Source organism: Balaenoptera acutorostrata, chromosome 18 (genome assembly GCF_949987535.1).
Source record: "Balaenoptera acutorostrata chromosome 18, mBalAcu1.1, whole genome shotgun sequence".
NCBI lineage: Eukaryota > Metazoa > Chordata > Mammalia > Artiodactyla > Balaenopteridae > Balaenoptera > Balaenoptera acutorostrata.
In genome coordinates, this window is record NC_080081.1 from 8310780 (window position 1) to 8333083 (window position 22304).

The 22304-nt window shown below is 39.5% G+C and overlaps 1 protein-coding gene across 9 annotated transcripts in view; it reads right to left on the reverse strand.

The window, feature by feature from the left end:
* Positions 1–22304, reverse strand: part of ERCC5 (ERCC excision repair 5, endonuclease) — a 266206-nt gene that overhangs the window by 114311 nt on the left and 129591 nt on the right. For 7 of the 9 annotated variants that reach the window (XR_009005888.1, XR_009005889.1, XR_009005891.1 and 4 more), the window contains exon 14: positions 19944–20064. The exons of the other annotated variants lie outside the window; for them this stretch is intronic. The gene's annotated coding sequence lies outside the window, so the exon portion shown is untranslated. The remainder of the gene's footprint in view (positions 1–19943; positions 20065–22304) is intronic. 9 annotated transcript variants of the gene reach the window in all.

A 22304-nucleotide genomic window follows, 5' to 3' on the forward strand; every position in this document is an offset into this window, starting at 1 on the left:
ATAATACTGTATTGTAAACTGATATTTGCTAAGAGAGTAAATCTTGTGTTCTCACCACACACACACACACAAAATTGTAACAATGTGAGATGAGGCAGATGTTAATTAATGTGATTGTGTTAATCCTATCACAGTGTGCACATATATCAAACCATCACATTGTGTATGTTAAAAAAATCACATTGTACAACCTAGACACATACAATTCTTTTTTGTTGTTGTTGGAGTATAATTGCTTTACAATGTTGTGTTTCTGCGGTACAACGAAGTGAATCAGCTATACGTATACATCTCTCCCATCCCTCTTGGGCCTCCCTCCACCCCCCCATCCCACCCATCTAGGTCATCACAGAGCACCAAGCTGAGCTCCCTGTGCTATACAGCAGGTTCCCACTAGCTACCTATTTTACACGTGGTGGTGTATATATGTCAATCCTAATCTCCCAGTTCATCCCACCCTCCCCTTCCCCGCACCCCGTGTCCACATGTCCGTTCTCTACGCCTGCGTCTCTATCCCTGTCCCACAAATAGGTTCATCTGTACCATTTTTTTAGATTCCACACATACGCATTAATATACGATACTTGTTTTTCTCTTTCTGACTTACTTCACTTTGTATGAAATCATACCTCAAGAAGGCGGGAAAAGAAAATAAATAAAATTCTGAAAACTCAAAAAGGAGCTCACATCCACTCATTTCATAGAATGGCTCTGAATAATTCCCAGGGCTGAGACCGCCGAGCTGACCATGCTTCTTCAGCTCCAGCCACACCCTGGTTGCCCACATCCCAGGTCCTCCCTGAAGGCCAGTTCAAGAAAGTAACCCTAAGCGTTGCTCATCACGCGCAAATCTGGCGCATCAAATGAGCTGACATAAACTCATCTTCGAGAGCACAGATGTGGCGAGAATAGGGTCTCCGGGTCTGTGGTGGAGCAGCTGCTGCCTACCCTGATTGATGGCAGCTTCTCCGGCTGAAGGTGGGCGCCACCCCACAGCGGTCAGTCATTTGGAGGGAACAAGTGAGAAGGGGGCCATGATCCGCACCGCCCTGGAAGCCCCTGCTCTTTTGCAGTTGACACTAGAGCAAGGGGCAGGTGGGCCGACTCCGGACAAGAAGTCCGGATGTCTCCTTTGCCCGTGAACAACTTTCACCCAGCCCCCGATTTTGTTCGAGTGGGATTCGGAACTACAGGACCGCCTAGGAGCAGAGGCCACCTGCTGGCGCCATCTTTGAGGCCCCAGGACAAGCATAAGGCCTTGAGAAAACCCTGCTTGCACCATGTTGGAAGCTGAGGCTCCAACAAGAGGTGAGGTCTGAACTAGGAGTCAGAAAAACGGCCCCCAAACGCCAAAGGAAAACCAAAGGCCAGATCCCAGTAGGGTGGCCTCTGGGAGCAAGAAGTCATTCGAAAGCTAGGAAGAGCATAAGGACCAAATTCACCACGTCAGGTACTTAAGGAAATTTGCACCATCGGGGTCAACAAACTGAGCTGGGGAAGATGCTCTTTCTCACTGTAGCGTTGGCCTAAGGGGGGAGCTGAGGGAGCTGGTGGGAGACCAGAACCGGACATCTATGGAGAAGCCGAGGGCAAGACAAGGTACCCACCGGCACTCCTCTTTGTTTTGTATCCAGCCATTTCTCCAACTTAGAGGTTATTAGGATCAACTAATCGGTAGTAGGGGAAATGATGTACTGCTTTTGACATCTACTTATATTTATCAAAATACGTAGGTCAGCTTACTCTGCCTACAAGCCTTATTAAGATGTGGTAAGAAGTAGGGACCCTGATTTCTGTAAAACTGCCATTTCTTCGCATCTCACTAGAACATTTAAGTGAGGAAAAAGAACAATGATGTGATTGCTTTTCATTGCAAAATACATTTTTCCTTCTTTACTTCTGGATTATTGCCACTCGGTTCCTTCTGGCCCCGCTCCTCATTCCCACCCAGTGAATCATAATTCTGTTCAGACTCAAGTCTTCTGTCTAACTTCAGATTTCTCTCCTCTCTGGGAGTTAGTCTTCTGGGGCCCCAAATGTAATACAAACTGGCTCAACAATCTCACAGTCATGCACAAAAAATTGATAGAAATCTATTCGCTAGATGGGAAATCATGTTACAATTTAATCCTTTCCCATCTCTCTGCCAGGTGCTTCATGTAGTAAAGCTGTACTCAAGAATCTCAATACAAAAGAGATGTGAATTTTGGTAAGCCAGGCAAATCGAAAGATATGATATCTCCCTCTATCCAACCAAGAATATTGATAAGGCAGCAGTTTTCTGCTAATGTTGCCCAAAAGTATGACTTTGTTTCAATTCTCTGTAAGTGTCCAAAAGGAAATGCTGATGTAAATGAATACTCTGTGTTTCTGTTACAAATTCGCCATGTAACCTTGTAGGAAACATAAAGCCCGTAATCAAGTAAAACTTATCAACATATCAACAAATATTCATTGTGCATTTTTTGTGCCCTGAACATAATATACTAGGCCTGTTTACGGAACCAAACTAGTAAAACTTATATACCACCATGTCCAAACCCACAAGGAGTAAATTTTTTTAATTTGCATGAAAAGATAACTAGCATAAAAGCAATGGAAGAAATCACAAAGGAAAAGATAGACTGACTTGACTGCATGAAAATGCAAACCTTCTATTTCTCAAAACACAAGTTTATCAGATGATAAGCAACAAAGTGAAAAATATGTATTATTACGATACACCAAGGATAATCTCCTTGATATATGATGAGGTTATGTTATGATAAGACACAAGGACCCAGTAGATAAATGGTACACGAACAGGACATTCACAAATGAGGACATATAATAGTTTATAAATATTTGAAAAAATGAACCTCAGTAATTAATCAAAGAAATGAACATTAAAACAGCAACAACAGCAACAAAAATTTAATTTAGGCATTTAGCCAAGACATTTTTAATGAGAACTGAGGAAATACAATCTTTTTTGTATGAATCTTACAGGTGAAGTAAAGAAATAAATGGTTCCTTTATCACCCAAGTACAGCAACAAAATGGGAGGAAAAATCCACATCAATAAGTTATGGAAGAGAGAATTTCTGAGGAACAATAATTTTTTAATAGAATTGGAGAACTGAAAGTATTTGGTTGAAGGCAGATTGTAGCCTGGAATCTGTTCAGTCTCCTGAGAAATTAGGGAATAACCTTGGCTGTGGGGAGCTGGGAGGAACACAGGGGTCATGGAAAGGGCTTTGTGCTATATTAAACATTCAACTACGTTCTTACAGTTGGCATAATTGTAACTTTCAACTGGCTCTCTTTTATGTTAGCCATCATTATAGGCTAAGATTATCAAACCAAAATTATAGTAAAGCAATTCTACAGACGGCCAGTACAAGAAGGTCTGAGCACCCAGCTCTCTGCTGATATGACTTAACCTAGCAGATTTTAGAATATCAGAAGGAACAGCTGGACTGCATAGTCTTCAAAAATACCTTCTAATTGAGTTTCTAGAAAATATCGTATGATGCCTATATCAAGGCAGTCAGAGTTATTGGGTCCCAGGGCAGACCACCCAAAAGTGGCATATTGATTATTTTGAATTAAAGTTACTCAAGAAACAGCCAATGCAAGAAGGACACTTGGACCCTCCTCTCTGTCTTCCTGAAAGCAGGAAATAAATCTCCTATATGACAGGTGCACTCCCTGCATCTGGAGGTAGAAGGACACCCATCACCAGAGAGGGAATTCGGGGCAGAGAATCCTGTATAGACAAACCTTGTTTCTTCTTTAATTGGCTACCCCAGGCCGAAACTCTGTTTAGATTCTTCACTAATTAAGCACCCAAAGCCTAAGTTTCTTGGTCCTGTCAATTTTTCACAAATTTATTGTTTCTTTGTCTAAAAACTATAAAAGGTGCCTGCTTTGGCCACTTCTTAGGCCCCATTTCTATGAAACCTGGCTGCCCACAAATTAAAATTTGTTTCTTTTTCTCATGTTAATCTGTTCTGTGTCAATTTCATTAGTAGTCCAGCCACAGGAACTCAGGAAGGGTAGGGGGTGGGATAGTTCCCCCTTCAAACAGTGTTTTTCATTAGGCACTACCTTGTATGCCTTACCCATCATACTGGGGGTAAAGCTGACGGCTCTTTTGAAAACTGTGGGGTTTAACGAGGATTCATGCTTAACAAGAAACCACCACTCCTCTCTGAGCAAGAGGAGACAAGGCAAAAGCTACAAGCAGAACCAAGAGTCTCCTTCAAGTACTACCTTGAATCATAAAAATAAATGAGCGTCCCAGAACCCAACGTTCTACCCTCTCTTATGCTCACATTTTAGCCTAGAAAACTTGGAAAGTGGGTGTAAATATAATTCACAGCGCTCAAAGAAAAACGTCAACAACTTGCCCGTACAACACCTTCTTAGGGCAATGAGCACCTTCCTTCCTGCACAAGTTATAAAGTGAACTCTCCAGTGTATGAAATGCTTGTTGGATCCTTTTTTGTGGACCAACTAAATGTTGGAGAACAAGTCCTCAAAAATAGTAACTTCGGTTTTAGAATATTGATCTGGGGCCCTTCTTTCAGGTGATAATTAGCTTTTAGGGTCATCAGGCATCTTTTCAAGGCACTCTTGGTGCAAGATGATAAAAACCTGACACCTTGCAAGGCTTTCTGTCTTCTAAAGGAGAAGGAAAGTTAGCTAACCCACTCAAAAGTAGTATATGCTCTTTAAGAAACTACTTTGAAAGACAACAGAAAACATTCTTTTTTAACACACATTTAAAAATCGTACATTTCCATCTGGCAGGATTCCTTAGCCTGTTTGAATATAACTGTGGGTTTATATTCACGCTGTTTATGTAGTTTGGTCCAAAACTTACAAAATCAAAGGCTGAGAAAAAGTCGATAAAAGACATATGTATCTATCGTTAATTCCAGAGTATTATTTCCCAAGGAAGTGAAGAGGATAGTGGTAGATTAAGACAGAATCAACATACCTCACGTCTCCGTGTTCCTCAGGAAAACCACTGACCTATGAAAACCAGACTTGTAGTTCTTTAAACAAGCAGCTAGCATACTATTAAAGAGAAATCGTCAATAAACAAATGAGTCTGTAATTTGACAGGATAGAAAGTGTCCTAACTTTTAAAATAGATGAACTGCATTTCAGACAAACAGTTTATTGAGAATGGAATTCCACCATTGAGTGATTCCTCAAAAGCTCTGCGGACAAAACATTATTAAACTTGATTTTTTTTCATCAGGTGAAAAACAACTTTGCACATTCAGAACAGAGATTCTTATCTCTTCATCTGTGCCTCCAAATATGCTCCTCCTCCATCTTTCATATCTCAGGAAAAGGCGCCATCAGCCCAAGTGCTCAAGCCAAAAACCTACTATCTTAGTCTCACACCACCCATCCAACTCTCAGCAAATCCTGCTGGTTCTCCCTTCAAGATCGTTTCTACCATCCTTCTCCAAGATACCAACTCCTCTTACCTTCACCGTGAAATTGCTTCCTAACTAGATTGCCTGCTCCCACTTTTGTCCACCTTCAGATAAAATGATACAGAGGGCCAGGAGCAACTTTTAAAAACTCAGATAAGATTATGTCACTCTTTAGCCCACCAAATCCTCTGTAGCTTTTGGATTACTCTCAGAATAAAATCCAAACCCTTGACCTTGACCTACAACAACACACAGGATCCATCCACCACCTATCTCTGAGTGGACTAACGGCTTGCCTACTCAGACTATAGTGCTCTTCTTCTCCCAGTTATTCACTCAGCTCACACCCTCACTTCATCTAAATCTCCACTCAAATGTTCCTTTAAAAAGGCCTTTCCTGGCAACCCTCTCAGAAATATCCACCTGCAACCTCTACTCTATCATTCTCTATGCTTTACCCTGCTTTGGGTAGCCCTCATCACTATTATATATTAATACATATTTGTTACTGTTATCTGTATTTCCTGCTAGGATGTTAATTGCATAAGTGCAGGATCTCGGCTGTATTCATACCTGTGTCCCCAGCCTTCTAAGGTGTACCCAAAATGCAGTGTCCATTCAATGAATATTTGTTGAATATTCATGCCCTTTAATGAAGACAATTACAAAAAGTGGGTGAGATGATTGCAAGCCTTACTGTTATCAACTAAAATCCATTCCACATATAAGAATGTACTTTGATCTAGAAAGCAATGTGAAAATAAGTATCAAGAGACTAAAATGTTTATTACACCAATTTCATTACATTATGGTCATATGTTACATTTTGTGTATAATGTAATTAATATGTACAATGTCAATTGCATTATACTTTTCAATATCCATAGCATCTCTTTACAACATATTATGCTGTCTCATTTGAGCCAGAAAAATAACTGTTTATTTTCACCTTGATTTAATAAAATCTTTATCCTCCTTAGATTCGGTATTTCAAATGCTGGGAATTTGTCTCAAGAAAATTATTCAGAACTTGGGCAAAAATTTTTTAAAGTGAACAACTTAAAAAGAAAATCTAACAATATCCCAGAGGTTTTTAATCTCAATCCTACACCAGGTAAGGTGTCCCAACAGGATATCAGCTGCTTTAACTGATCAGAGAAGTCCCCAGACTGTTAGATCAACCCCTCATCATTTGGCTGAACCCAAACCAGAATGTTTTTCTTTCTTTTTAACATCTTTATTGGAGTATAATTGCTTTACAATGGTGTGTTAGTTTCTGCTTTATAACAAAGTGAATCAGCTATACATATACATATATCCCCATATCTCCACCCTCTTGCGTCTCCCTCCCACCTTCCCTATCCCACCCCTCTAGGTGGTCACAAAGCACTGAGCTGATTTCCCTGTGCTATGCGGCTGCTTCCCACTAGCTATCTATTTTACATTTGGTAGTGTATATATGTCCATGCCACTCTCTCACTTCGTCCCAGCTTACCCTTCCCCCTCCCCGTGTCCTCAAGTCCATTCTCTATGTCTGCATCTTTATTCTTGTCCTGCCCCTAGGTTCTTCAGAACCTTTTTTGTTTTTTTTTAGATTCCATATATATGTGTTAGCATACAGTATTTGTTTTTCTCTTTCTGACTTACTTCACTCTGTATGACAGACTCTAGGTCCATCCACCTCACTACAAATAACTCAATTTCATTTCTTTTTATGGCTGAGTAATATTCCATTGTATATATGTGCCACATCTTCTTTATCCATTCATCTGTCGATGGACACTTAGGTTGCTTCCATGTCCTGGCTATTGTAAATAGAGCTGCAATGAACATTGTGGTACATGACTCTTTTTGAATTATGGTTTTCTCAGGGTATATGCCCAGTAGTGGGATTGCTGGGTCATATGGTAGTTCTATTTTTAGTTTTGTAAGGAACCTCCATACTGTTCTCCATAGTGGCTGTGTCAATTTACATTCCCACCAACAGTGGAAGAGGGTTCCCTTTTCTCCACACCCTCTCCAGCATTTATTGTTTGTAGATTTTTTGATGATGGCCATTCTGACTGCCATTCTGATGGCCATTGTAGTTTTCATTTGCATTTCTCTAATGATTAATGATGTTGAGCATTCTTTCATGTGTTTGTTGGCAATCTGTATATCTTCTTTGGAGAAATGTCTATTTAAGTCTTCTGCCCAGTTTTGGATCGGGTTGTTTGTTTTTCTGATATTGAGCTGCATGAGCTGCTTGTAAATTTTGGAGATTAATCCTTTGTCAGTTGCTTCCTTTGCAAATATTTTCTCCCAGTCTGAGGGTTGTCTTTTCTCTTGTTTATGGTTTCCTTTGCTGTGCAAAAGCTTTTGAGTTTCATTAGGTCCCATTTGCTTATTTTTGTTTTCATTTCCATTTCTCTAGGAGGTGGGTCAAAAAGGATCTTGCTGTGATTTATGTCATAGAGTGTTCTGCCTATGTTTTCCTCTAAGAGTTTTATAGTGTCTGGACTTACACGTAGGTCTTTAATCCATTTTGAGCTTATTTTTGTGTATGGTGTTAGGGAGTGTTCTAATTTCATTCTTTTACATGTAGCTGTCCAGTTTTCCCAGCACCACTTATTAAAGAGGCTGTCTTTTCTCCATTGTATATTCTTTCCTCCTTTATCAAAGATAAGGTGACCATATGTGCGTGGGTTTATCTCTGGGCTTTCTTTCCTGTTCCATTGATCTATATTTCTGTTTTCGTGCCAGTTCCATACTGTCTTGATTACTGTAGCTTTGTAGTATAGTCTGAAGTCCAGGAGCCTGGGCAAACACCTCTGTCTTTCTCCTTTCATAATGTACATATACATGTGTTTGACAGGTAATTGATAAGATGTTATAGAGTATGAATACATGAGGAAAGAGGCTTCTAAATGGCTTTCTTTGTTATTAAAAAGACAAATAAAAATACAAAAGATGTTACTACCTATTCAAGATGGAAAGTGTCACAAATCTCAGAACAGTTACTAATTGGTAGTGACCCAATTCTAGCATACATTTTATGTTAATAAAAATATATCTGTAGTAAAGATACACAGATAGATCAATGGAACAGAAGTGAGAATCCAGAAATAGACCTTTACATTTATGGTCAATTGATATCTGACAAAGTTTCTAACCCTATTCAATGGGGAAAGAATAGTCTTTTCAACAAATAGTGCTGAGACAATTATATATCCACATAACACATAATAAATTTAGACCCTTAGCTCATAACGTACACAAAAATTAACTCAAAATAAATCATAGACCTAAATAAAAGTGGTAAAATGTTACAACTTTTAAAAGAAAACATAGAAGAAAATCTTCATGACCTTGGGTTAGGCAAGGAGTTCTCAGTTATGACACCAACCAAATGATAAATTGGACTTTATCAAAGTTAAAATCATTTGTGCTTCAAACAACACCATTAAGAAAATGAAATGACAAGCCACAGACTAAGGAAAAATACCTGCATATCATATATATGACAAAGGACTTATATTCAGAATATATAAAGGACTCATACAACTAAAAAATAAAAATACAGATATATATAGTCAAATAAGGAATGCTGAAATGAATTTACAAATTGTGCTAAACCGGCAATATCTGCAGGGACAATAATCAATTGCATTTTGCCAAACACAATTTGCATTTCTCTGGAAAGGAACTTTTATCTGCATTATCAGTTTTCTAAAAGTTAACTTTCAGCTCCACAGGGTTGGAAAGAATCTTAGTCAATGGCAAATACAGGCAGAGATAATTCAGATGAATGATCAGATCAAGACAGCCACTACATTTCAAAGTCTTTCACAATTTTTTATTACACAATCACATGAGATTTTCATGATAAGAAATGGTATTGAAATACTGACTATGTTAAAATTTACTAGTTGTTTACAATGAGATATCATCTCACACCAGTCAGAATGGTCATCATTAAAATCTACAAACAATAAATGCTGGAGAGGGTGTGGAGAAAAGGGAACCCTCTTCCACTGTTGGTGGGAATGTAAATTGATACAGCCACTATGGAGAACAGTATGAAGGTTCCTTACAAAACTAAAAATAGAACTACCATACGATCCAGCAATCCCACTACTGGGCATATACCCTGAGAAAACCATAACTCAAAAAGAGTCATGTATCACAATGTTCATTGCAGCTCTATTTACAATAGCCAGGACATGGAAGCAACCTAAGTGTCCATTGACAGATGAATGGATAAAGAAGATGTGGCACATATATACAATGGAATATTACTCAGCCATAAAAAGAAATGAAATTGAGTTATTTGTAGTGAGGTGGATGGACCTAGAGTCTGTCATACAGAGTGAAGTAAGTCAGAAAGAGAAAAACAAATACTGTATGCTAACACATATATATGGAATCTAAAAAAAAAAAAAAAAAAGGTCATGAAGAACCTAGGGGCAAGACAGGAATAAAGACCCAGACCTACTAGAGAATGGACTTGAGGACACGGGGAGGGGGAAGGGTAAGCTGGGACGAAGTGAGAGAGTAGCATGGACATATATACACTACCAAATGTAAAATAGATAGCTAGTGGGAAGCAACCGCATAGCACAGGGAAATCAGCTCAGTGCTTTGTGACCACCTAGAGGGGTGGGATAGGGAGAGTGGGAGGGAGGGAGACACAAGAGGGAAGAGATATGGGGATATATGTATATGTATAGCTGATTCACTTTGTTATAAAGCAGAAACTAACACACCATTGTAAAGCAATTATACTCCAATGAAGATGTTAAAAAAATAAAAATTTACTAGTTGTTGAACATTTTCCCAAAGTTTTCCCAATATTATATATATATATCCTTCCAATCTCTGAAAGTTGATGTGGTTCTAAATTTGCCCCCCAAATACATATCCAATTGTGAATTGGGATTGACAACATGGTTTCCTCAAAAGCACTTCTAAGTATTATGACTTTTGACACCAGAAATCTAATGAAGGGCTTTTGTGTGCCTAGGAAAGCTGCCCAAAGATCCAGTCAACATCACACAGAATCATCACCCACCAGGCCTATTTAGGTCTAAAACCCCTGACCTTCCCTTGCCCAAAATTTGCCCCTCAATTAAAGGTGAACTTCCACACTGGAAAATTAGAGGCTGTTTCTCCTCGAAGTAAGTAAGCCTTCATCTCCAGTTGCCATACTTCCTAAATCCCTAAATCACTTTTTGAGCTATCATCAGCACAGGAGCCACTTCCAAACTATAAAATAGACTTGTGTTCTGCATCTTCCATGTTAGTTAGCAAGGGCCTCAAAATGATTTCTGCTGGTTTATTTCCCATTCCAAAAACAGGTGACAAATCCTCAATAAAATACCAGCAAACTCAATTCAATAGCGCATTAAAAGGATCATATACCATGATCAAGTGGGATTAATTCCTGGGGTGTGAGGATGGCTCAACATATGCAAATCGATAAATGTGATACACCACATTAACAGAATGAAGAATAAATGTCATATGATCATTTCAATTGATGCAGAAAAAGCATTCGACAAAATTCAACATCGTTTCATGATAAAAACTTTCAACAAGTTAGGTACAGAAGAAATGTACCGCAACATAATAAAGGCTATATATGACAACCCACAGCCAAAATCATACTCAGTGATGAAAAACTGAAAGCTTTTCCTCTCAGATCAGGGACAAGACGAGGATGCTCACTCGCTCCACTTCTATTCAACATAGAGCTGGAAGTCCTAACCCGGGCAATTAGGCAAGAAAAGCAAACAAAAGGCATTCAAATCAGAAAGGAAGGAGTAAAACTGCCTCTCTTCACAGATGACATGATTATATATGATATGACATATTTTATATATATATATATATTCATATCATCTATGTGTGTGTGTGTATATATATATATATGTATATATATATATATATATATATACACATATATATATATATATAAAACCTATAGATACCACCAAAAAATGGTTAGATCTAATCAATGAATTCGGTAAAATTTTAGGAAACAAAATCTACATATAAAAATCCAGAGAAAAGGGGCTTCCCTGGTGGCGCAGTGCTTGAGAGTCTGCCTGCCAATGCAGGAGACACGGGTTTGAGCCCTGGTCTGGGAAGGTCCCACATGCCGCGGAGCAACTAGGCCCGTGAGCCACAACTACTGAGCCTGCGCGCCTGGAGCCTGTGCTCCGCAACAAGAGAGGCCGCGATAGTGAGAGGCCCGCGCACCACGATGAAGAGTGGCCCCCGCTTGCCACAACTAGAGAAAGCCCTCGCACAAAAACGAAGACCCAACACAGCCAAAAATAAATAAATAAATAAATAAATAAAAATTAAAAAAAAAAAAGTCAAAATTAAAAAAAAAAAAAAAAAAATCCAGAGAAAAGTATAATTTGAAAAGATACATGCACCCCAATGGTCATTGCAGCACAATTCACAATAGCCAAAACATAGAAACAACCTAAATGTCCATCAACAGATGAATGGATAAAGAAGATGTGGTACATATATACAATGGAGTACTACTCAACCATAAAAAAGAATGAAATAATGCCATTTGCAGCAACATGGATGCAACCAGAGATTATCATACTAAGTGAAGTAAGTCAGAAAAAGACAAATACCATATGATATCACTTACATGTGGAATCTAAGATATGGCACAAATGAACCTATCTACAAACCAGAAACAGACTCACAGACATAGAGAACAGACTTGTGGTTCCAAGAGGGAGGGGGGTGGGGGAGGGAAGGACTGGGAGTTTGGGATGAGCAGGTGTAAACTATTACATATAGAATGGATAAACAACAAAGTCCTACTGTATAGCACAGGGAACTGTATTCAATGCCCTGTGATAAACCATAGTAGAAAAGAATGTTTAAAAAAGAATGTCTATATATGTAAACAGAGTCACTTTGCTGTACAGCAGAGACGGGCACAACATTGTAATTCAACTATACTTCAAAAAAAGTAAAATTAAAAAAAAAGATATCATCTCTACCTATTAAATGGTTATTATCAAAAAGACAAAAGGTAACAAGTGTTGGCAAGGATGTGGAGAGAAGTGTTATACGCTACTGGTGGCACAGTCATTAAAGAAAACAGTATGGAGATGCCTCAAAAAATTAAAAAAAAAGAACTACCATATGATCCAGCAATCCCACTTCTGGGTGTATATTCTAATGCGATGAAACCAGTAGATCAAAAAAGGTATCTGCACTTTCATGTTCACTGCAGCATTATTCACGATAGCCAAGCTATGGAAGCAAACTAAGTGTTGACAGAAAAATGTGGCATATATATATATATATATGTATATATACACACATATATACATATATATATATGAAATATTCAGTTTAATTAAAAAAAGGAAATCCTCCTGTTGGTGACAGCATGGATGAACCTGGAGGACATGATGCTAAGTGAAATAAGCCAGACACAGAAAGGCAATCACTGTATGATCTCACCTACGTGCAAAATCCAAAAAAGTCAAGCTCGTAGTATCAGAGTGGAATGGTGGTTGCCAGAGGCCGAGGGGAGAGGGAAATGGAGTGACATTGGGCAAAGAGTACAAAGTTTTGGTTATGTAAAATGAATAAGTTCTGGAGATCTATGTCCAGTAAGGCGACTATAGTTAATCACACTGTACTGTACACTGGAAAGTTGCTAAGAGAGTACTTATGTGTTCTCAGTACACACACACAACAAAAAACGTAGCTATATGAGGTGGTAGATGAGTTAATTAGCTTCACTACGGTAATCATTTCACATGTACACATATATCAAAACAGCACATGTACACCTTCAATATTTATAATGTTTATTTGTCAATTATACCTCAATAGAGCTGGGGGAAAAAACAAAAAATAAAATGAATATGTTTCCTTCATTCCAGCTGCCACAGTCCCTCATTTCACTCTTCAGTCTTGAACATTCTTACCATACATAGTGGCTTCAGAGTACAAACTGTGATTGTCTCTGTTTGGCTGGTGCTAAGGAAGAACTAGGACCCAGATCCACCAGAACCCCCCCCCCCCAGGGCCTTCACCACATAACTGCTGGCCGGCAGTCTGAAGGTCAGCGTAACCCAGCTCAGCGTGAGCCTAGCTCTTGAAGATTTGAAGCAATGGAAAAGATATACGAACCCTTGCCAACTCCTCTATAATTTCTTCATGACAATGAAATGCTCGAATTGTTGGGATTATCATTTATTATGTATCAGATATATTTTGTTTCATTAACAATTAAAAACTTGTTGATTGGCATCAATTAACAAGTATAGATGTTTGAGTGGAGATATCCCATCGTCCTCACTACTGTCACTCCAACCACATTAAATGGGGTCATATTGGTAGAAGCACCAGCCATCATGCAGCCGTGTCATACAGTGCTGTTATTTATGCTTACAGGATAGACCAGTCTCAGTAAGACACAGGAGGACAAGCTAGTTTGCTGCTAATAGGGCATGTCTCTTTCCTCACGTAGCTGAGTCATCAGTTCAAAACCTTTTGTGATAGAAAAAGTGATGTTGAGAGAGTTTTCTAGACTGTGTACCAGGGGAACCAAGCCAGCTCAAGACTGCATGACTAAGTGACCTGGGACATCCCAGTAATCAAGCCAGCTCTAGCGAGAATATGAGCTCTGGATCGAAATAATCTATAGAGTCTCTAGAAAATAGAGCAAAAGTTGGGACTGTCCTAGAACCTTTCATGTCCTAAAGAAGGTAAGAGGCTCTTTTTTAATGTCTCTCTTTTTATCTGGAGACAAAACAGAACGTTCTGATATGGACAATTTGACGCAAGCATTTCAATGTTTCTGTATTTATACAGTTGCATAAAAATGGACATGATAAAATGTTAAAAGCACTATTTTTTAATCACTAATGTGAATAACAGAAATTGAACTCCACTGTATCCCCGAGCCTGTTCCGCATGCCCACCCCAAGAGACAGATACAGTAATAGGATAAGTCTCAGGGACACAGCAGTGATATCTCTTTTGCACACTACATAGAATAATTTTTTTTTAAGTTGAGTGTTTCTTGAGCTTTTTTTAAGGAGGCGGGAAATATCTGCAAACAGCCACACCACAGTGTTACATAACCAACCATAGGATGCAATCCACAGCCATTCTATCAGAGATCGAATCTCAGAATTTCAGGATGAGATAGCACATCAATATTCACCCTGTAACCTTCTTCCAACTTCCTTCCTGGGCAATGGACAGGACATTTGAATTTGGTGAAAGATCCTGAATCAGCACTAAGGACTCTGACATCACCAGAGATGGATGCTTTGTGATTGGATGAAACGGTATCACCTGTCATATGCTAAAAAGGTTTATCTGATAAAGAACAGGAGTCTGATATTGAAAGATGATTGAGGAAATCAGTAGCACGTTAAATATTAAGCATTTCTTGCAACGTGGTCACTGTGTTACAGGTTACCACAGCATAGGAAATGAACCTTTAAAGGAACTCAAGGTCTTTGGCTCTGAGTCTCTGCTGAAGTGTAAGAATGTCAAAGTATCTAAATGGGTTCCAGAACTGATGCGAGAAGGAAACATGACTGCTTGAGGGTGCTTTACTTCTCAGATCCCCAGATATCTTCTATTCTGCCTCCAGGGCTGTTACCCTCAAACACCTACAGCTCTTGGGGAAATAAGGTTAAATCCATCATCTTGGCGACCTTCCAATTAAGATGCTCTCTTGACTTTGTATATGGTTCTTATTGGAACAATGGTATATTGTTCCTATTTGAAAATTTTGCTCTCCTTCCTTCAAAATATTATCAGATCTCTCTGGTTCTTCATGATGCTACAACAAATGCTAAGTCAATCTTTTTATTCTTTAAATATTTATAGAGTACTTCCTATGTGCCAGGCACTGTTTTAGATATGAGAGAGCGGAATTAGTGACTAGTTGGCCTTGTCATTTCTTATCAAACCATAGGAACTGTGACTTTACCCATATTCTATTTTTCACACCCATGTTGTATCCCCTCCATAACACTGGGGACCCGTCTTTTGTCTGCCGCTGACACTCTGTACCTTGTATACCTCTAGCCTGCAAGGATTTCCACACCTGCAGCACCAGATTGCCTCTCCTCAAACAATAACTGTCAGACTTAATTAGCTTCCATTTCGAGAATTTCCATTTTCAACCACCAACCAGTACAGCCATCCCCAGTCCTCTCTGTGCTACAACCAACCTTCTGCCCACCTTCACAAACGTGTTCGCTCCAACTTTCCACCACTGTGATCTCCACATAATCCATGACAGAAAAATATGTCTTAGTTTAAGACACGATTGAAGCTCGTAAGTTATATTGTTTATAATTGACCCTAAAAACACTAATGATATGCTCATCCACTTGTAGCTCCATATATAGAAAAATGCTTGCCTGCCCCCTCTGTATCGTTCAAGCACACTCTTCTTCTCCTTCTCCTCCTCCCCCTGCTCCTTCTTTTCCTCCTCTTCCTCCTCCCCTTCCCCTTTCCCTTCCCCTCCCCTCCCCCTCCCCCTCCTCCTCCTTCTCCTCCTTCTTCTTTTCCTCTTCTCCTCCTCCTCCTCTTCCTCTTCTTCCTCCTTTTACTTCTCCCCTTCTCCCCTTACTGTCCCTCTTCCTCCTGGGAAGCTGGTTCCAAACTTCCCCTCCTATCTCATCACAGGAATCAGGTACATTAAAAAAAAAAAAAGTGGTAAATATTTGTTGAGAGAATAGTAACCAGATTCTAAAGATTTTTTCCTTGCTTGAAATCTATTTTTGTTTATTGTGATTTTGGTAAGGAGATACGTACAACTGAAGAAGCAAAACACAATATAAGAAGTATTTAATTCCTTCATAACTCTTAGAAAAAGAGAAAACTTCTCAGAGAAAAATAATTAGCATAATCGAGTTTACCAAGTAGATCAGGTAAGTGGCATCAAAACCACCATTTTGATGTTAGTACTTGTCCAAAACTGATACAGGATGAAATTAGAGGCATGGAAACCAACTAAGAGATGACCATGGTCCTAACCAAATAGCATAGTTCTCACCAATTTTTCTCCCAATTGAAGACAGAAGCTTTTCTCTTTCACATTGTTTGCAAGCTGACATCACCCCCTAGGCCACTTCCACCCTCCTCACTGTGGCGTGCCATTGGCTTTGTACAAGATTAACTAAGAATAGTTAACAGCAACATATGAAAAGTGAATAACCACTTTTGATTGTTTGTATCTAAAATCCAGGCTTCCCGTTTCCTTTGAGTAATGGAAAATGTGAAAACTGATTATGAATTGAGCATGAAACGGTCAGAGCATTTGGCTTTTAAAGATGAAAGCACAAAAATCATTATGCTTTGCTGGAGCTCCGTAGACATAATGACAAAAATGGAAGGAGTCTTCCTGCCAGCCCTTGCCTTTGCCACTGGTAAGAGGAAGTGTTGTCAGAGCCCATCTCTCTGCTTCCTTTGACCTATTTCTAACGTGTCTATTATCAACCAACATTCAGCAGTCAGGGAAGCTCAGATTCAGGCAGTAATAGCCTAAGTAGGCAAACCATACCTATCTCTTATGCAACCAGATTTGATCCTTGATCTGAAGCAACTACAATAAACCTATTGAGACATTTTGTACAAGGATAATTGTTTTTATAGTAAATCAGTATCCATTTACAGATTATTATATACTGTAAAACAACTAATATGCTACTTATGTGCAAACTATTATGCATTCTTGACATGTAAGACACCAATTCAGCTGGCTCCCTTTCCTAAGCAACGGTGACAACAAAAACACAGGGAGCTCCTGAGTTTCAGTTGTTCTCAGCTTGCTGTCAAATGTTAAAACAACATTTTTTCAGTTCAAAGTTAACATAACATTTTCTAAAAGTCATATTCTTAGTTTCTAAATTGCATCCTTAGGTTTTTGACTTCTACTATTCCCACTCTCTGCTTCCAAAATGGGGGTAAAATTTTAAGAGACTGGAAACCCTTTGAGTAGCGTTATTCACACTGCCAAGCATTAGAGCCCTTCTGCATTATTTTCTACATGAGATAAATGAAATAAAGATTTAGGCAATAATTCAGAGAATTTAATCAATGTTAGTCATCAATATGGGTGATTCAAGACAGTACAATTTTAGTCCTTGGTAGTAAAAGTTTTCAACCTGGATTTTCCAGATAAATAACTCTATATTTCTCTTTGTCACTATGAACAAAGCTTTAGGAGGAAACTTTTCTTCTTTTTCATTAGACATACCTGCCATTCAAGTTGCTACTCTTAGAGAAGCATATTCTAAGCAAAACAAACTAATGGACTGTCTTGCACTATTGTTATTAATTTTCCTTACAGGTGGTGAAAATAGACTGTTCCCACATCTAGCCTCTTGATTGGTTTAATCAACTTCACCTCAAGCCCTACTGAGTTTTAACTGGCCAAAGTAAGTCATAAACAGCACAGCCATAGATTCAAGCAATGCTCATCATCATACAACTTCTCTGAAATGGAAATGCAAAGAACTAGGACAACAGAAAAACAATCACACAACTCTTATTTAGAGGGGAGTCAAGACAGAGAAAAAAGTCGCAGAGGAAATACGTAAGAACTCAGTGAGGTAATTCAACATTCCTGTGGGTGTCTGGAAGACACTATAGGAAAGCAACTGTGTGTACCTAATGTATGGAATAAAAGAAACCAGCCAGAAGGGGTTCTGAGAGGCTATGTTTTTTTTTTTTAAATCAGACTTTTCTGAAAAAGATAAACCTAGAATACTTTCAGTACAAGAGAAAAGTCAGTGTCACATCAGCCTGATGATTGCTACCCATATAGATCAGTCACTATCAAAAGGTCACTGTATGTCCTGGCTGTTGTCCTGGATAATTACAGTGTCAATTTTTGCTCTAAAAAATGTACCAGTTTAGAAAACAAATTATTCGGTGTCCCTAATTCTTAGTGGGAAAGAATAATGACATAATAAATACATGTGTAATCTTAAAACCGTCTCATCTACCTCCTTCATTCTGATATTCCTCAGTCTTGGTGAGAGTAACCAGTAAGAAACCAGTCTTCAACCCGACCTTTCTAATCCAGCTGAAACACACACACGCACGCACACACGCACACTCAGTAGTTTGGTGCTGCCTTTAAGTGTTTGACCAAACCTTCCCCAAACAAGAATCAGCTCTTGTTTGCCAATCAATGTATCACCTTATCCAATACCAAGATCAAGACTCACTTGCTTACTTGGTCTTACTGACCCTTACTTCATTCCACCTCACTGGACACAGAACCTAAAGGTAAAATACATTATTTAATGCTTATTACATTGATTTGCTCAGAAATAGCTATAACTTGGATTGAATGTAGATAAACAGTGGCAAAATACATCACCCAAACCTTGGTGTGCTTGAGAAAATTCGGGCTGCCGGCCAGTAGCTGCATTGTACTTTGGCTACAGAGGTCTGAAGAATACCTCCATCTGGGAAACTCACATCATCACCACCCCTCTTCTTGAAGGGCACTGTGCTAGATACTGTCAAGTTACAAAGAAAATTCCTTGGCCTCTTTTTTTCTCATCCATTTTTAATTTCTTTTCTTATGCTGTAAACTCCTGTAAATCTTCTTAAATCCTTCTGCCACCATGTGGGAAACACACGAAAAATCAAAGATGGTTCTTGCCTGCATAGATCTTAAAATGTAGAAGAATAGGGAAAACAGAAACCATAGAGCTGTAGCACAGAATGTGATGTAGTAAGTGTCATGAAATAGAGACAAAGTTCTGTTAAGCTTCCAAAGAAGGAAGAAATCATTTCCATGGGGAGGGGGAGAATGCATAATAAGACAAAAGAATCGGCACTGGAGAGTGGAAAGTGTTGAAACTGGTTATATAATGAGGTTACATAATGGCAGAAGTATTATGGTGGAGGGATTGGTCATCCAGTTTCTCCCCCATCAGCACAAATAAAGGAACAGGGGTTGAAAGTGGAGAGTATGACTGGGATAAAGCAGTAATTCAAAACAGCGGAATGAAGGACTCTTTAGGGGTAAGACTTGTCCTGTCTAAAAAGGGTAGATTTTTGATATGCCTGTTATATCTGGGGAGCTCAGACTGAGAAAGGAAAATATATGTGTTCATAGTATTTGTGTGTGTGTGAGTGTGTTTACAATGTTACTGAAAATGTACACAATTACTAGATGCTCATTTGCAGAATGCAGGGATTGAAGAGACTACTACTGCATACATTCACACAATGGCTGCTTTCTGCTCAGAGAGAGAGAAAATCGGGCAGGAGCTCCACAGGGACCCATTCTCCATCAAAGATTCAAATTCCATGTAAGAGTCGGGAGATGGAATAGCCCCAGATCCACGCTCCTGTAGAATTCTATGTTCGAGTTTGGCAGCTCTGATCTGGGATCACACCTCCTAGCTCAGATCGGGCTACATTTGCAGATCAAATGCTGGCAGGAAGGGGAGAAGAGGAGAAGCAATTACTAGGGTGAAGTCGACTCACTGTAGTGTCTTCTGGACTTGGTGACAGGTTCTCCCACTCGAAGTCTCAATTACTTTGATTGATGCACAGAACTGTTCATCTCTCTCCTCCCCAGGGAGAGAGACAAGAATCAAGTGCAATACTGTAGAGGAAAAAGTGGTTTTATACACGTCATCTTAATTTTCAGTGATGGAGAAAGAAGAAAAAGAGCAAGAATTCTAAGTAGCAGAGAAAGGTTCAAGGTTAATTTGATTGGCAATGTATGAAATGCCACTTACCTCAGGCCATTTCAAATTGCCCCTCATTCTCTCCACAGTAAATGAAAAGATTCTTTCCAAAGACGGGACATCAACGGATAATGGCTGCTATTACATATTCATACACCACTTGACATTCGGTAGCTTACTTGGCAGGAATTCTTTTTTTTTTTTTTTTTTTTAATGATATTCTTGTCTGCTTACATTCTTTTTATTTATGTATGTATGTATGTATGTATGGCTGTGTTGGGTCTTCGTTTCTGTGTGAGGGCTTTCTCTAGTTGTGGCAAGCAGGGGCCACTCTTCATCGCGGTGCGCGGGCCTCTCACTATCGCGGCCTCTCGTTGCCGCGCACAGGCTCCAGACGCGCAGGCTCAGTAATTGTGGCTCACGGGCCGAGTTGCTCCGCGGCATGTGGGATCCTCCCAGACCAGGGCTCGAACCCGCATCCCCCGCACTGGAAGGCAGATTCTCAACCACTGCGCCACCAGGGAAGCCCCCTTGGCAGGAATTCTTAAGGCTCTGTTCACAGACGCTGGTGTCGGAAAGGTGAGGTCGGGATTGAGCGAGCTCTCACAAGCACTTTTTAGTGGACAGAGGAACGCAGACGGGACAGTACATGGAGACACGGACCACACCTGCGCTGGGCAGGTGATTGATGCCTGCACTGCCTGCCCCTTCAGTACATGCTGGGAGATGCACTTTCCAAAGACCGTACTTTATATGTTATCTAAGGACCATTTGCATAAGCCATAGTTTTAACAAAGAGCACTTCTCAATGCTGGGAGGAAGATGAAAAAAAAACCTCATTTGAAGACGGGAATAAAGACATAGACCTATTAGAGAATGGACTTGAGGATATGGGGAGGGGGAAGGGGTAAGCTGGGACAAAGTGAGAGAGTGGCATGGACATATATACACTACCAAACGTAAAATAGATAGCTAGTGGGAAGCAACCGCATAGCACAGGGAGATCAGCTCGGTGCTTTGTGACCACCTAGAGGGGTGGGATAGGGAGGGTGGGAGGGAGGGAGACGCAAGAGGTAAGAGATATGGGAACATATGCATATGTATAACTGATTCACTTTGTTATAAAGCAGAAACTAACGCACCATTGTAAAGCAATTATACTCCAATGTTAAAAAAATAAATAAATAAGGTGAGACAATTCTCTTTCTACGTAAGGATGATTGCCACATCCTAGGGAAACTAAGAAATTGTTTTTTAAGGATTAAAAAAAAAAAAAAAAAAACAGGGAAAGTCATAAGTTTTAACATGCAGTTGAGCTCCTGAGAGGTGATGCAACCAAAACACATTTCTCTGGAGCACTGTCACAAAGACATTCGTGTTAGACCAATCTGACACTCAGGGTTTTGCTGTCTAGTATGCTTCAGGCACAATGCTGGCAAGTTTCACCCCCATTTAAGCCAGTTTACTCCACGCAACAAAGATATGGCCACAGACAGAGTTCGTAAATGCAGCCCAAGAAGAGCTGAAAAGAAAATATAGATGGTTGGGTGCACACCATCCCATCTTAGAAAGAAATGTAAAGCACAGAGATGACTTATGCAAGATCATTAACGTCACATTTTTAAACCATGATACCTCTCTCCCTCCCTCTTTCTCTCTCTTTCTTCTTCCTCTCCTCAGTTACTTAGTGACATGGTCAATTGCTGAATTGCTCTTCATGATTAGCTCTCTTCTTTCAAGGTCAATGATTGCCCTTAGCTTGATGACGGTACTCAAGGTAACGCACAATTCAGATAAACCTTGAAATGTTGACCTATCCTAAGTTCAGTGTAATTAAAAGGTGTGCCTATGCCTGAGCCAACTGTCTGAAACACATTTGCTAGAAACCTAATGTCTCTGAACTTACCCTGAACATCTGTTGGTGAATTTCCTCCACAGGCCCCTAGTTCAGAGCAATTTTCAGAAAGCTCTAAAAATCTGCATGAAATTAATGACAGCAAATACACTTGAGCTGATTCTTTAAAATTAACTCTAAATAACAATTTCTGGTTTAAAATTAGGAGGAAAAAGACTTTCTATTTATATACTTCTAGAGGATGTAAGGTGGATTCAAATACTTTAGGAGTAAACTACTGCCCCGTTGGCAGAGTCTCTG